Raw genomic sequence first — 14,194 nt, 5'->3', positions numbered from 1 at the left:
GTACTTTCCTTCTTCACCAGGATATTCCTTGAAGTATCAGAAAAATTTTGTTCTTTATGTCCCCTTCTAGATAAAACAGATAGAGTAGCCGTCAGTTAGTGAGAGGCTTCCCCCAAGAAGACTCATTTGAGTGTTCAAGTTCAAAGCTGGGGGAGACTAAGAAGAGGCAGCTGGGGAATTCTTTCCTTGTATACCATCTCTCTTCATTCCCATGATGCCCATCCCTGCTTCCTGTCTGTCTGCAGTTCCAGCTTTGGGTATCTTTGCCACTGACCATACAGCCGTCTCTAGCCCTAGGGGGTTTCTGGTCCACATACATAAATAGATCCTCCTTATCCCTCTTCTTATAAGTGACATCTTCAACTGAGTTTCTTACTGCTCATAGTCTCATTCTTTACCCATCTCCCCATTCTATTCGTGTCTGCTCTAGAATATGCTCTTACCATCCCAACTTGTACCCACTATCATACTTAATCTGAAGGCTGGGATCCAGGACCCAAGTTCCCTTTTCTCACACCAGAGGGCTCACTACTTTCCTTCTGTAGTAGTTCTTGACCTTATAATATTTGAGACACACTTTCAAATACAGTTCTGAAAGTTTAGGTTAAATACTTGAAAGAATATACAGACACATAAACCCACACTCGACCCATGTCTGCACATTCCCTGATATAAACGACCCAGTGGGAACACCGTTGATTTACTTCCTGGCATCCCACTTCTCCTTAAAACAATTCCTAAGACTGTGATTTGAATTTTTCAGGTAGAATCCATACCACACAGAAGGGTTTTTGTTTGTTTCTCTGTCTGTTTGTTTGTTTTTTTTTAAAGGCACAGATGAATGTTATGCGTGGCAAATTAAAACTGTGTATGCAGTAAAATGTTAAAGTAAGCCTAGAGTATGTCATAACTTTAAAAGGCATTATGTGAATGCATTGTTAACCCTGGCATTTTCCCACAGTTTTTAAAAAAATTATGAAGCAGTTAATTTATTTATACCACTCAAAGTTGTCATTTTAACATATGTATATTTTTTAAAGCAATTTACCAGGAACTCAGTAGCTGGGTGTGCTGCCCTGAGAGGCAGTGATTAGCTGGCCCTCAGCAATCACTCACAAGGCACAGAAGGCTTTGAACTGGTCCCTGACAGAGGATTTATCCTTGAACTTGATTTATATATGTGTGCAAAGCCATTCGTCCTCTGATCGAAGTGCAAACAGAACAAGGTAGTGAAAACCATGGAATTAACAGTGACCCATTGGGCGAGTTCGTGACTTCTGTAAATGTCAGGTTCAAAATATACTTATAACAGACATGAATAAATTACACCAACAATAAAAGACTAATACAAGGCTTTGTGGAATTATTCTTTTAAAAACAGTTATTTCCGCAAATACCAGAAGATCTGATATATATGTGGAATCTAAAAATGTCAGACTCCTGGGGTGCCCGGGTGACTCAGGTGGTTTGAGCATCTGACTTCGGCTCAGGTCATGATCTCACAGTTCGTGAGTTTGAGCCCTGCATCTGGCTTGCTGCTGTCCACACAGAGCCTGCTTTGAATCTTCTGTTCCCCTCTCTCTCTGTCCCTCCCCTGCTCGTTCTCTCTCTCAAAAATAAATAAAACATTAAAAAATTAAATTAAATTAAAAAGTCAGACTCTAAGTAACAGAGAGTAGAGTCGTGGTTGCCAGGGGCTGGGGGTGGGGAAAGCAGGCAGGCAAACCTGGTCTTTTAGGTACAGGAGGACTATGTTTTGGAAACCTAATGTATGGCATGGTGACTATATAAATAATACAGTATTCTGTACTTGCAATTTGCTAAGAGAGTAGATCTCAAGTGTTCACACACACACACACACACACACTGTGTGAGGTGATGGATATGTTAATTAGCTTAATTGTGGTCATTGTTTCACAGTGTATACATATATCAAAACATCACATGTAGACCTCAAATACATGCAATTTTTGTCAATCATACCTCAATAAAACTGGAAAAAAACCACAGTCAACTCTGGGCTTGAAAAGAGAATTAAGGGGGTGCCTGGGTGGCTCAGTCAGATAGGCTCGGGTCATGATCTTAAGATTCGTGATTCGAGCCCTGCCTTGCGCTCTCTGCTGTGAGTGCAGAGGCCGCTTCAGATCCTCTGCCCCCCTCTCTGTCTGCCCCTCCCCCACTCTCACTCTCTTGCTTTCAAAAATAAATAAACATTAACAAAAATAAAAATAAAGTGAAAACTTAATTTAAAAAAGAGAGTTAAGAAAACTGGGGATACACTCACTGCCAAAGGCATTAGTTTCTCTCATGAGCCCCATCCCAAGGTGGGGGAGTTAGGCAGTTGGAAACAGGACGTTTCATCATCCTGAGTTTGTCTCATGAGTAAAGTAAACAAGGTGGGAATTGATACCCAGAAGAGTCTGAACTTATAGTCTGTTGAAAAGCCAAAAGTCTTCATTCACCCCTCTTTATCCTTGAGACATCAAGGAAGGAATAACGCTGTTTGCTTTCCAGCAACAATCTCCGCTTTAAGAATCACATGATGATGCACTTTTGTTCTCTATGAAGAAAACTCACCTTAAGACCTCCCAGTAGTTTAATGTGATGGCATAGCACAATGTGTGATTCTTTTTTTTTTTTAATGTTGAATTTTTTTGTCAACTTCTTTTTTTTTAAGTTTTTATTTATTTATGAGAGAGAGGGAGAGAGAGCGCATGAGTGAGGGAGGGGCAGAGAGAGAGAGAGTGAGGGAGAGAGGATCCTGAGCAGACTCCACACTGTGGAGTGAGGATCCTGACATGGGGCTTGAACTCATGAACCGTGAGAAGATGACCTGAGCCAAAACCAAGAGTCGGATGCTTAACTGACTGAGCCACCCAGGCGCCCCTTGTGATTCTTAATAAGGTACATAAACACTTAAAGGCTGAATGCACAGTGCAGATCTGCAGAGAAGAGAAAACTGACATGTGGCACACCAAGCACTTCACATTTTACATCAGCCAGTGATCTCAGCCACAACAGAATACAACTCTAGCTGGAAATAGATTGCTAGACAATATCAACAGTTTATGGATTCTCCAAGAGGGCAAGAAAGCAGTCTGGAAGCCTCTTAGCTAAGAACCACACCCAAAATTACTCCACAGACTGATCAGGTAGAGAAGTTGTTCTTGCCCTGAGGACCCATGGCTGTCATCTTACCACTGCCAGATGTGGCCCCTGCTGTTTCTGGGACTAGAAGTCCGGTGGCGTCCCCACTCTCATCTGTGCGGGATACATTCCAGGACCCCCAGTGGATGCCTGGAACCATGGATAATACCAAGTTCCATATATACTAGGTTTTTTCCTGTACATAAATATGGTAAAGTTTATAAATTAAGCACAGTGAGAGATTAACAACAATAACTATTATTAAAACAATAATTATAACAATATGCTGTCAATAAAGTTAAGTGAATGTGGTCTCTCTCTCAAAATACCTTGTACTGTACTCAACCTCTCTTCTTGTGATGATGTGAGATGACAGAATGCCTGCATGATGAGATGAAGTGAGGGGGATATACAAGCATGTGACATAATGTTAGTCTATTGCCGACCTTCTGACAACAGGTCAGAAAGAGGGTCATCTGCTTCTGGACTGTGGTCAACCATGGGTGACTGAAACCACGGATGAAGGGGGACTACTGTAACCAGAGTGCGTGGTGGATGGCACGTGATGCATGGCACCTGCCTCCTTGGCTCACTAGCCTCAAGTTCATGGCTGTGCAGATTTGTCTGGGCTTGATACATGTAAAATGCTTAGAACAGAGCTCAGTTTCTCTACCTATAAAATGGGGTGATAATAGTGCCTGCCTCTTTGGGTTATTTTGAGCATCAAGCAAGACGATAGATGTACAATTCTCAGAATAGTGTTTAACACATAGTAAGGGCTCTATTAAGGTTAGTTTTTTTAAAAAAATGTTTATTTATTTTTGAGAGAGAGACAGAGCATGAGCAGAAGAGGGGCAGAGAGAGAGGGAGACACAGAATCCGAAGCAGGCTCCAGGCTCTGAGCTGTCAGCACAGAGCCTGACATGGGACTCGAACTCACGAAACTGCGAGATCATGACTTGAGCCGAAGTCAGCCCCTTAACCGACTGAGCCACCTAGGTGCCCCAAGGTTAAAAAAAAAAGTTTGAACTGTTTTTATTCCGGAGGCAATTCCTTGACAAACATGTTGTTTTAGAAGCTGAGACCCTGGGGGCAATGGAGAAGAGGGTAGGGTATGGCCATATTGCCATCCAGCATGGTCATTCCATCCCAAGTTGGATGCTGACAAACAATATCAACAGAGCCTCCCTGCTCCAACCTCCCCACTGCCCCAAGTCTAAGAATTTGACATTTGTAATGTTTATGCTTCAAGCCAACCAGGAGTTCAACAGCCTCCCCTGACATGGCCAACCCAAGTGGCTGCTCTCTGGTGACAGTAAAGGTATGCAGCTCTCCTTGGTAGATGAAATCAGAAGGAAAAAGGTGCTGGATGTAGACATCGTTTCTCAGTGTAATGAGCAAACTGAAAGAACATTGAAAAAGGGTAAGACCGAGAAAAAATGGGGTAGCCAACACAAGCCTTTCCTTAGAAAGGAATAAATCTCCCTTTGTGAATGACACAATAATTAGTTCAGTTTCCTCAGAGCTGCCTTCCAGGAATTTCCCTGAATGGGTAGAATAATAAGACCCATGTTGACTGTTGGACAGAGAAAAGCTCCTTTGGGAGCCACTAAGTCTCAGATTACTCTTTGTTGCTCAGAGTCTTATGACTTTGGCTCATGGCCAAAGAAGTCGGGAGCTTCTCCAGGCACAGCTTGGTTGGGCTGGTGAGGTGGGAGGAAGGAAGCTCTATGTGGTGGTGTTAGGTGTCCTCTCTGCTGTCAGCTTTCTAGAACATGGGAATGAGTCATTGAGTCTGTGCTGTGAGATGGGTAATTGTGAAGATGGGTTATTTTTTCAGGGTCACCCATGACCATTACTGTGTCAAATACTTTCACAGTGAAAGTAACAAAGTAGACGTTTCTGTAGTAATTTATTACAGAATCATGAAAGAATTCTGGAACATTATGGCTACAGAGCAATGATTCCACTCCTTCCCTTGACAAGTGAAGAAAAATCCTTCTTTTTCTGGGTGTTGAGTTGTAGGCAGTAGCCTAGGAGTCAAGGTTGTCCCCATGGATGTCTCCCTTCTTTTTTTTTTTTTAATTAAAAAAAAATATTTATTTTTGAGGGAGAGACAGAGTGCAAGCAGAGGAGGGGCAGAGACAGGGAGACACAGAATCCAACAGGTTCCAGGCTCTGAGCTGTCAGCACAGAGCCTGACATGGGGCTTTTATTCACAGACTGTGAGATCATGACCTGAGCTGAAGTGGGATGCTTAACCAACAGAGCCACTCAGGCGCCTGTGGATATCTCCCATTCTTATCACAAAGCCTGAGAACTCACAAACAGGAATGGTAGAGATTGCTGACTGTTGCTTAATATCCATTATTTCCTCCTTTCTAAAAATAAATGGTATTTCCTCACCTCCATTATTAACTGGGAGCATGGTTTCCAACCACAGAATACATTTCCAGCTCAGTGGCTGGGTCTGACCAGTGGGATGTAAACGGACATGATTAATGCAATTGACTGGTGGCCTTAGAGACAAAGCCACTTGCCCCAGATTTTCCATGTCCTCCCTTCCCTTTGCTGGAAAACAATAAAACTCCAGTAATAGCCTTAGAACTAGAGATGGAAGCCACAGGCAGAGGGCAGCAAGCCCCTTCCCCCAGCCCCATCCATTTTCATCCTGAATCTCATTCCGAATCTCATTCCAGGATGCAAGACTTGATCTGCTTTATCCTCAACCCTGGACATGTCATAAAACTCAGAAAGTATTTGCTCCCATCTCCATGATACCCTGTTTGATTCTTGCCTTGCCTCTGCAACTCAGTTCCCTCTTCCACGTTTGGCTTTGCTGGCTGGCTCAGCCTCACTATTAAATACTTGATTTATTGTTTATTCATTCAGTCACTGCTATTAGTGCATCCTTTTCTGACTGCCAGGTGCTAGGGACAGAATATTGATAGAAACAGACAAGGGCCATCTTCATGGAGCTTATGGCCGACTCTCTGTTGATAAAGAGGGGAGGCTCTTTGCTGCAGCTTTGGCCTGGAATTCATTACCCTGCCTCACTTCACAGTTGCTCACTGTGTTGATTGGGAAACTGGTTTTTCAAGAGAGCAGAAGATGACATGGTTAGCACCGTCAAGGATCCAGATATGCTCCATGGGCCAAAAGCACACTGCTGGATGGCAGGAAGCAGAGGATGAAAACTTCCCAAAGAGAGGGGATGGATTAGTTTTCCTTTAAAATGGTTTTATTAGCCAAGTTCCCATTTCTTCAAAGTAAAGCCATACAGATAATAAAAAACAAAAATGAAATCATTGATAATCTTACCACCCAGGGGTCATCTTATGTATATATTGTACATTTTCATGTAAATCACATTTTTCATATAAATCACATGTTTCCCCACATTTTGGAATTTCTGAAATCAGGATATGTCTTAGAATCGATGTTTAAAAAGCAGCATGTCATGATTTAATTGGCAGTATCTTTCTTCTTAATGATGAGTATATTAATGGCCCATCTTGCATCTGATAACATCCAAGATCTAATGAAATAGGTAACATGTTTAGAGAAACATGTTGCGCAGTGTTAACACAGAGTGCAACATGGGGCTTGAACTCATGAACCATGAGATCATGACTTCAGCCAAAGTCAAGGGTTAGATGCTTAACTGAGCTACCTAAGTGCCCCCTGCATTGTCATTTTTAATTGGCACGATATCCCACGATGTAATTGTACCATAATTTGCTTATTCATCCCTTATTTTGCTACATTTATTTATTTCCATTAAAAAAATAACTTTGGGGCGCCTGGGTGGCTCAGTCGGTTGAGCGTCCGACTTCGGCTCAGGTCATGAGCTCCTGGTCTGTGGGTTGGAGCCCCGCGTCGGGCTCTGTGCTGACAGCTCAGAGCCTGGAGCCTGCTTCCGATCCTGAGTCTCCCTCTCTCTCTGCCCCTCCCCTGCTCTCACTTTGTCTCACTCTGTCTCTCAAAAATAAATAAATGTAAAAAAAAAAATTAAAAAAAATAACCTTAGTGGAAGAGGCTATATGTAGTGGGGGGCTGTGCATATTTGGAGATAGAGGTTATATAAAAACTTTCTTTACTTTTATTTCAATTTTGCTGTAAAATTAAAACTTCCCTAAAAAATAAAGTCTACTAAAGAGAAATTAAAAAAACAAACAAACATATTATGAGCAATGCAAGTCAGAGCAAGTCACATGGCCAAGCCCAGATTCAAAGTATAGAGAAATGAAGTCCACCTCTTGATCAGGGAAAGTGGAAATTCATGTTGTAAAAGAATGCGTGTACAGAAATGGGAGGGATTTGTGGGTATTGTTTTTACCACTGAGCACACATGGGAAGGTTTTTTAAAAAATTGATTTATTTATTGTTTAATTTACATCCAAGTTAATTAGTATATAGTACAACAATGATTTCAGGAGTAGATTCCTTAATGTCCCTTACCCTTTTATCCCACCCCCCCCCCCACAATCCCTCCAGCAACCCTCTGTTTGTTCTCTATATTTAAGACTCTCATATGTTGTCCCCCTCCCTGTTTTTATATTATTTTTGTTTCCCTTGCCTTATGTTCATTTGTTTAGTATCTTAAATTCCTCATATGAGTGAAGTCATATGATATCTGTCTTTCTCTGACTGGCTAATTTCGCTTAGCATGATACCCTCTAGTTCTATCCATGTAGTTGCAAATGGCAGGATTTCATTCATTTTTGGGTGCTGAGTAATACTCCATTGTATATATATATGCCACATCTTCTTTATCTATTCATCTGATGATGGACATTTGGGCTCTTTCCATACTTTGGCTATTGTTGATAGCACTGCTATAAACATAGGGGTGCATGTGCCCCTTGGAAAGAGCACATCTGTATCACTTGTGTAAATACCTAGTAGTGTAATTGCTGGGTCATAGGATAGTTTTATTTTTAATTTTTTGAGGAGCCTCCATACACATTTCTAGAGTGGCTGCACCAGTTTGCATTCCCACCATCAGTGTAAAAGAGATCCTCTCTCTCCACATCCTCTCCAACACCTGTTGTTGCCTGAGTTGTGAATGTTAGCCATTCTGACAGGTGTGAGGTGGTATCTCATTGTGGTTTTGATATGTGGGAAGGTTTTCAACAGGGCAGAGACATGATCAGGTTTACAGTGTGGAAAGATCATCCTGGTGACTTTATGGAGAATAATTTGGAAAGCGGTTCCACTGGAGGTAGAAAAACTGTCAAGAAGGTATGGGCACACTCCTACCCGGCAGTGAGGGTGTAAAGGATGCACAAATAGGATCGGAGAGGGGACTGCCAGCATGGTAGACAGTAAGCCATTTATAAAAGACTAGAGGAGAAAGGCTCAGAGGATGGAATTGTCAGAAATGCTAGAGATGAAGATTAAGACAATCTTAGGAAAGGAGCTCTTATCTTTGGCAATGTGGTGGTTGATGTGTCCTTTCTGGAACATTCCTTTGGGAGTGGTTGAAGAATTTATGAATTAAGGGGCCTCCAAGTCTACCCAGAACTACTGGGAGATGCAAGACAGCTGGCGACTCCCCTCAACTTTGGAGGGACAGGCTGCACGTCCCTCTCAGTGGCTGGTGCCCTTCAGGGTGCTGGTGGAGGCCAGGCTGGGCAGATGGAGCCTGCCAGAGAGATGGAACCTGAAGGGAGGCTGTGTCTCAACTAGGGAGCCATTTTTAAAATAACAATCCCCGCCCCACCCCCCTTTATAATTGAGCAGTAAGAAGAAAGGTAACCAAGATCAGTGGTAACAACTGGGGAGGCTTGTGACCCTGCTTGTCTGCAGGCCTCTCACCTGACAACATTCTTCCTCCATGTTCCTCAGCCCCAGCCTTGTAGCTTCCTTGGTGCTTGCTCTTGCCATCACCCCTCAGCACGCACTGTCTGTTGCCAGGCATATTCTGTCTGGCAGTAAAATTCAGTCGTTGAATAAGGCTCTGGGGCCCACTCTGGGCTTAAATCCCACTGCACCTCTTATGAGTTGTGTGACCTTGGCCAAAGTTCTCTGGGCCTTGGCTTCCTTAAGTGTAAAATGAAGAGTGCCTGGCTAGTCATATGGATTCAATAAATAGCTCGTTATTGTTGTTGTTATTTTATTTTCTTAGAGCTTATTCTCACATGGAGCCCCCGTTTGAAAGAGGGTGAGAGTGAGAACAGAAGTGGTCCCAGGGGATAGCATGGAGTCTTCACCAATCCCAGGCTCCAGGACTGTGAAGATTCCAGCTCTTTCTCCCACTGTATTAAGCTTATTGAGCTTTAGTTTCCTGGTTTGTAAAATAATAATAACTTAGCTTGATGGATTTTAGTAAGGTTGAAAATTGGTAAAGATTAGATTTATCTTCAAGTGACAGAAACCCCATAATAACAGTGGGTTAAATCTGATAGGTGTTTATTTGTCTCTCATGTAAGAGCCCAAAGGAGGAGGTCTGCAGCTGTTAATATGGCTCTGCTCAGATGGTCCTTGGAGACCTGACCTCCTCCCTTGTCACTATGATGCATCCTCTTGGTTTCATGGTCCAAGATGGATCCCAGTCATCAAAATCTTGCTCTGTGCAGTAGGAGGGAGGAAAAAGGACGACAAAGAGTCAAAGAGTAAATTCACACTGTCTCTTTTTTGAACAAGATAGTCAGCTTCTCCTTTGAAGCTTTGAAGCCAGTATTTTTTTAATTTTTTTTAAATATGAAGTTTATTGTCAAATTGGTTTCCATACAACACCCAGTGCTCATCCCAAAAGGTGCCCTCCTCAATACCCATCACCCATGCTCCATCCCATCACCCATGCTCACCCATACCCCTCCATCCCACCCCCCCCTCCCACCCCCCATCAACCCTCAGTTTGTTCTCAGTTTTTAACAGTCTCTTATGCTTTGGCTCTCTCCCACTCTAACCTCTTTTTTTTTTTTTTCCTACCCCTCCCCCATGGGTTTCTGTTAAGTTTCTCAGGATCCACATAAGAGTGAAACCATATGGTATCTGTCTTTCTCTGTATCACACTGTCTCTTGAGTAAGTTTTCAGAAAACTGCCATAAGGCACTTCTGATAATACCCCATCGGCCAGAACTTACTCATGTGACTTCACCCAGCAGGAGAGAAGGCCAGAAAATGAAGGCTTTGTTCTGTCCAGCCATAAAAATGCTATTCCTTTAGAGGACGGTTAAAAGTGGGTTTTGGAGAGACAGCTGGTTGGCTCTGGCCCATTGCACCATTTGCTCCTTAGCACGTAGTAAATGTGCAACAGGTGCCTGTTATCATGACTCTTATTGTCCATTAATGTACATCTGAGAACTTTGCTCATCTGAGAACTCAGGAGAAAGACTCTCAGCTCAGTTCTAAGGTTTCTGGTGCTCCACTGTTCTGATCCCTGAAAGCCAGGTGCAGTCCTTGGGACTGTGAAGCCAGAAGTATTCTTCTGTGTGTCCCTCCAAAGGCTTCACCCACGGGTTTGAAATTATCAGCAGGAAATCAATATAACTGTGTTTTTTCTAGAAATGGGGAGATACATTCTTCAAACATATTGAGGTAGACAGGCCTTCGGTCTTCATGGTTTAAAATAGAGTCTAATCTTCGAATTGTATTGAAATGTCAATATGTTTTAAAAAATAGCTGATAGAGAGGAGCCTGGGTGGCTCACTTGCTTGAGCGGCTGAGTTCAGCTCAGGTCATGATCTCGCAGTTCGTGAATTCGAGCCCCATGCGGGGCTCTGTGCTGTCAGCTCAGAGCCTGGAGCCTGCTTTGGATTCTGTGTCTCCCTCTCTCTCTGCCCCTCCCCCACTCACGCTCTATTTCTCTTGTTATCAAAAATAAATAAACATAAAAAAATATTAAAAATAGCTGATAGAAATAGATTTTATCCAAGTCAATTATGTATGGAAGAAGACAAGTTGGTAGAATTAGATGGAAATGATAAAGTGTTTGAAAATGTAGGTATCAAGATGGGGTGTTCCTCTTGAGTTGACACAAGTAAGACATTGAATTCGTGCAATGTTACCAAATTGGGCATGCATACGTATGTTTTCAGTCAGAAACTTAAAAATGAATAGGACACTTCAGAGCCAGGTCAAGCGTGTTATCCATGTCTGTTCTATTTGGCAGAGTCGGGACGAGGGTGAGTTAAAATTAAAGTTAAAAAGAGTTACTCAGGGCACAAATTTTAGGGAGGTGTCACTCTTAGGGCCTTACAATTCCCTGGGTGTCATATTTATCTCACCTAGTTTTGTCCTTGCCATTCAACGTGTAGTTTTTCAATGGACAATGTTTATAAAAAAAAAAAAAAAAAAAAAAAAAAAAAAAAGAGGCAGTCTTTAAAGATTCTGCACTGAAAATTTCAAAATATGTGAAGGTTTTTGGAATATACTAATTAATATGTAAAGGAACCATAGAAGAAGACTCACCGGAAATAATCTGAGCAAATGAGAAAATTTCAGTTAATATCACTGAAATGCTACTAAAATATTTTCGGGAAACATGCTTTAGTTTCTGATAATACCTCTCAGACACTGTCAGATAAGAAAACTGAGGGCATCTTACTTTTTAAAGTATATAGTAATTAACAGTGTTCAGTCACTTCATGAATTCATGACTATAAAATTAACAGGGCAGTTAATAAAATAATATATCTTCTCTTTAAATGTCTCTTACAGAAGTATTTTGTTTTGTTGGTAAAGGTTTTCATTCATAAGTGAAACAACAATCCATCCAAAGGGAACTGATAATAGCCTATCCGCTCAGAGCAAAAGAGTGAGTTCAGGATGGCAGCCGCTTGTATTTCTGCCACACAAAACAGATAAAATTCTCAGAAGGTACATGCAAAAAGCTCTATTACGCAGATGGCCACAGAATACGACCATTTAACCATATTACTGGTGATGACAATGTGACTCCAGACGTTCCCAAACTCTACCACTCAACTTGAGCTCTCATTTTAGGCTTGATATTTTCCTTTCCCAGTTTTGCTAAGGACACAAACATGATTTAAATCCTTGATGTATTAATTATAGTCAAAGGCACATCCTACAACACATGAATCCGGAATTTCATATCCATCCAACACAGTCTGATTTAAGGGAGCGCGTTCACCAGCAAACTTGCAGTGCTGACCATCTTTGGATTAAGCTGCTTGACTAAGGAAAGCAAGATTTGTATTGTTTTGCCAATGCCAATTCTATCTATAGGGACCAAGACATTATTTCCAGTTAAAGTTGCAAAATCATCTCCATAAATTTATTTTACGGCTCCAATTGAATGGTCATTACAATAGCTCTTCAGTCTCATAAAATCTGGAGTCAGGGGAAGGATCTATTACAATTTCTGTTCAGTGCTTTGTTATAATCCAGAAAGTCAGTAGAGAATTTACAATCCCCGCCCCTCCCCTCCCCGCCCCCGGGGCCTGCAGCTACCCCAGCTGGGTGATAGCCTCTTATCTTCACAGATTTTTTTTTTTTTAAGGTTTCTTTCTTTCTTTCTTTCTTTCTTTCTTTCTTTCTTTCTTTCTTTCTTTTTTCTTTCTCTTTCTTTCTTTCTTCTTTCTTTCTTTCATTTACTTATTTATTTTTGAGAGAAAGAGAGAGAGAGAAAACAGGGGAAGGGCAGAGAGAGAGGGAGACACAGAATCCAAAGCAGCCTCCAGGCTCTGAGCTGTCAGCACAGAGTTGGATGTGGGGCTTGAACCCACGAACTATGAGATCATGACCTGAGCCGAAGTTGGAGGCTTACCCGACTGAGCCACCCCAAGTGCCCTCACAGATTTTCAAGCGTAAGCTGTTTTGTTCTGTACATGATTAGTTCTTTAGGAATAGGTACCTTTTCTAAATCCTCAGTTTAATGATTAGATATACAAAATAAATCTAGGTCATAACCTGGTTTCGGATCACCAATCGTGATACAGGGCTGTGGGCCACCATAACGGAACTAGCTGAGCACGGGGAGCACCCAAGACTGTTTTTAACTAGCCTTTTGAAATTGTTAACACAGGTTGGATGACCAGGCCACCTCAACAGCAGCCTCTTTTAGTAGAAAGAACACTGGACTTGGATAGAGGGTGAGCAATTTGTCTTGGTTTGCCCAGGACTGTCCCAATGCTGACACTGAAAGCCCCTCATCTCGGGAACCTCCTCAGTCCCAGGCAAATGGGACCCTTGGTCATCCTCACTTGGAGTCAGAGTCCCAACTCTGCTATTAACTAGTCATATGACTTCGAGCTCGCTGCTTCATTCCCTGAGTTTGTTTCCTCATGGATACAACAGAGGGAGAGGCACCTCTCCTTCAGGTCTATTGTGCAGTTCTTGGGTGAAAACAGTGCCTGAGCCTTGGGTTCCAGTATCCAGGCACTGCTCATTCCCAGGGACTCAGCTGATGGTCTGCCACTCAGTGAGAGGGGGTCCTCTGAACCCATATAGACCTGGCTGACTTGTATATTTAAGGTGTTTTTGACTCAGGTATTTGTAACCCAAGGACTCCTTTTCTGTATTTACTAGAAGAAAATTCTAAGCCTTGGTAGTTTGAGATATTACCCTACTGGAGGCCCAACATCTCATTATGCTGATAAATGTGTCTCGTGTTTGGTTATGGGGCTGTAGTTTATCTTTGGGTTTTTAATGTATTCAGTGTCACATCAGGGGGATTTATAAGAAACACTATTGATGTTTAAATGCATTTGTAGAAAACCATTTTGAGTTTTTGAATTACAGCAAGGATGTCACCTGATTTTCAAGAAAGTCAGGAAAAGCAAGGCTGAGTTTCAAACTGGAGAAAGGGATCTGGGCTTCTCCATTTTCCTGAGTCCTTAAAGGCACCATCCTGGGGCTGGATACTGCATCTACCGCAACTATTTGGGGTGATTTGAAAGGCAGTGGTCAGGTTTTCTGAGTACGTTGTTTCTTAAATGTCTTTTCTTTGCTAAAGACTAACATATTTTTCAGCAAAGGCAGGAAAAGAAGAGGATAAGTGTTGGCTGAGTGTGTGACCCAAGTGGATTGAAGTTGGCTATAACAATATTCTGGAGGGGTGCCTGGTTGGCTCAGT

The sequence above is a fragment of the Acinonyx jubatus genome, chromosome B1, assembly GCF_027475565.1.
Source record: "Acinonyx jubatus isolate Ajub_Pintada_27869175 chromosome B1, VMU_Ajub_asm_v1.0, whole genome shotgun sequence".
NCBI classification, from domain to species: domain Eukaryota; kingdom Metazoa; phylum Chordata; class Mammalia; order Carnivora; family Felidae; genus Acinonyx; species Acinonyx jubatus.
The sequence above is the reverse complement of the archived record's forward strand: the minus strand, read 5'-3'. Positions refer to the sequence as shown.